The following is a 2,500-nucleotide window of genomic DNA, read 5'->3' on the forward strand; positions in this document are numbered from 1 at the left end:
TTGACCGAAATTCGCTCGTCAGCTGTTTACCAAATCACCTGCGATGAATCAATGGTAGAAGACTTCGAGAGTCGCTGCTGATACCAATCCAGCGGCCATGACCTGGTAGGGGAAATCATAGTGTTAAATCCATAATAAACAAGGCAGAAAGTAGAGCATATCCCGCGTTGGTATGGACACCAAAGAAGCGTTGTTACCATTATAATAAAATCGCAAACTTAAATCAATAATGGTTTAATGGATGTAAAAAAAAATTCTAGCATGAATATTAATGGAGTCACATGCGATGCCACATACCTTCCCTCATACTTTTATATAGCATGTCCCTCACGAATGGGTCAACAACAATTATTAAAGAGGAAAATATTGCATCTCATATAGTATTTGCTATAACCTTCCTTTGTTCACATCAGCAAGTTAATAGTTGTAACATCAGTTATAACAAGTGTTATGATATGAGTGCATTGAATTTTACTGCTAACATGAAATGTACTACGCCAGATACTGATGTTCAAAACTGCGCCATCAAATTACGTTGTTTCTCATATCTCCCTCTAGGCTCCATTAAATGAATTTGCAATTTACAGTCCTGACCCCCTCCCCTCTCCAAACAAAACAAAACAAAACAGATAGTGACGAGGAATAAATAAATAAAAGGATAATCAGTTCTTTCAACCTTACTTATACATCTACTCCCAATTCCACAAACACACACACACACACAAACACACACACACACACACAAACACACACACACAGACAAACACACACACACACACACACACACACACACACACACACACGCTAGCAATCTTCGTCTATTCCCACGTGTACTCTTCGCTGAGGGCTAGAAGGTTGCCGGATAGTCACACTGGTCGATTGCGGGCTTCGTTATGACTCAAAGTAATTGCACTGGATTCTTTTTTTTCTGGCGTGTCACCTGTCAGGACGCAGAGGTGTGTGTGTGTGTGTGTGTCCTTAGGTTTGTGTTTGTGTACGTGGATGTATTTGCTTGCTTGTTTCTGTTGTGTGATTTTTATACGCGGGTGTATGTGTTTGTTTTTGGTCGTTTGTTTGTGTGTGTGTGTGTGTGTGTGCTGTGTGTTGTGTGTGTGTGTGTGTGTGTTGTGTGTGTGTGTGTGTGTGTTGTGTGTGTGTGTGTGTGTGTGTGTGTGTGTTTGTGTGTGTGTGTGTGTTTATCAGTATGGTATGTATGAGTGAGAGGAAAATTAACAAGTGCATTTCAACCGATACGCATTTGGATAAAGATGAAATAAGATGAAATATGCCTAATGCATGTGGTGAAAATCGACTATGTGTATTCATGTCATATATATCTATCTGTATATCTGTTTGGCAAGGTTGCTACGACTGACTAGTGATGTATATGATCTTGCGAAATTTACACTCTGTTTGTCTGCCATGCCAATGCCAGGGAACTAATACCACGAATCAAATGTGGTTTATCAAGTGCCGATTCAAGTTGTATATTTACACGAAGCATTTACCCGAATAAGAAGAATATAGAAGAAGAAGAAGGAAATGATACTAAGCCCAGATTTTAGTCGGAAGTCGAATTTTGAGACGGTTTCAACCTTTCTGTGAAATCTCTGTTGTATAACTCTAAACCTGTTGCTATTAGTACTTCTCTGTACAGGCTAACAGAAATATAACCTGTAAGAGGTCGCGTGATTTACTTACGGTTATTATCCCCGTGACTACACTTTTCCCTTTCGTTACTCCGCTTCCATCTTTTCACCCCCTTCTCTCCCTTTTCTTTCTTCCCTTCCCTCCTCCGTCTCATCTATTCTCTACGGTCCCATTCTACTTGAGTCTCCCCTCCTTGCCCCTCTTGCTCGGTTTTCATGGTAAGTGGGTTGAGTGAGGAGGCGTGGTTTGGTCAGACAAATGTCTCGCATTCTAACCTCATGACTCACCCTAAAACCGTCTCACCGAACACACTGTCCTCATCGAGAGGGATAGAGGCCCATGAAACAAAGAGAAAGATTGAGGTTGATGTAAATTATGATATTGAAATAGTAATGATAAAATTGAATACACAAATCATAAAAACAAAAAAATATGTGCGCACATACACACACACACACACACACAAATATATATATGTGTGTGTGTGTGTGTATGTATGTATGTGTGTGTGTGTATACACACACACTATCAATCTATCACTACACACACACACACACACACACATATATATATATATATATATATATATATATATATATATACATATATAATTACATCCCTTTATTTCCAAGAAATTAAATGCAATCTATTCCGTCACCAAGGACCATTTGTATGGAGGTGTAAATTCAAGTTTCAGAACCTCCAGGAATCGATAGCCGGTCTCCTACGTCAGTTCATGAATTATTTCGGAAAACGGAACGACTCCCGAGACACAGAAGCCAAAATACAGGGTCTATCCCCTACGATACGATTTTTTGAAAAGAGGAGAAACACACGTTGATAACGAAGA

The 2,500-nt window shown here is 39.5% G+C and overlaps 1 protein-coding gene across 1 annotated transcript in view; it reads right to left on the bottom strand.

The window, feature by feature from the left end:
• The window catches only part of LOC122254386 (uncharacterized), a 24,978-nt gene that overhangs the window by 9,747 nt on the left and 12,731 nt on the right, over positions 1–2,500 (bottom strand). The window contains exon 2 of the mRNA XM_043018055.2: positions 1–102. This exon is cut by the window's left edge and continues 1,125 nt beyond it. The gene's annotated coding sequence lies outside the window, so the exon portion shown is untranslated. The remainder of the gene's footprint in view (positions 103–2,500) is intronic.

Source organism: Penaeus japonicus, unplaced genomic scaffold (genome assembly GCF_977035675.1).
Source record: "Penaeus japonicus unplaced genomic scaffold, GWHDUDI00000001_assembly GWHDUDI00000004, whole genome shotgun sequence".
Lineage (NCBI taxonomy): Eukaryota > Metazoa > Arthropoda > Malacostraca > Decapoda > Penaeidae > Penaeus > Penaeus japonicus.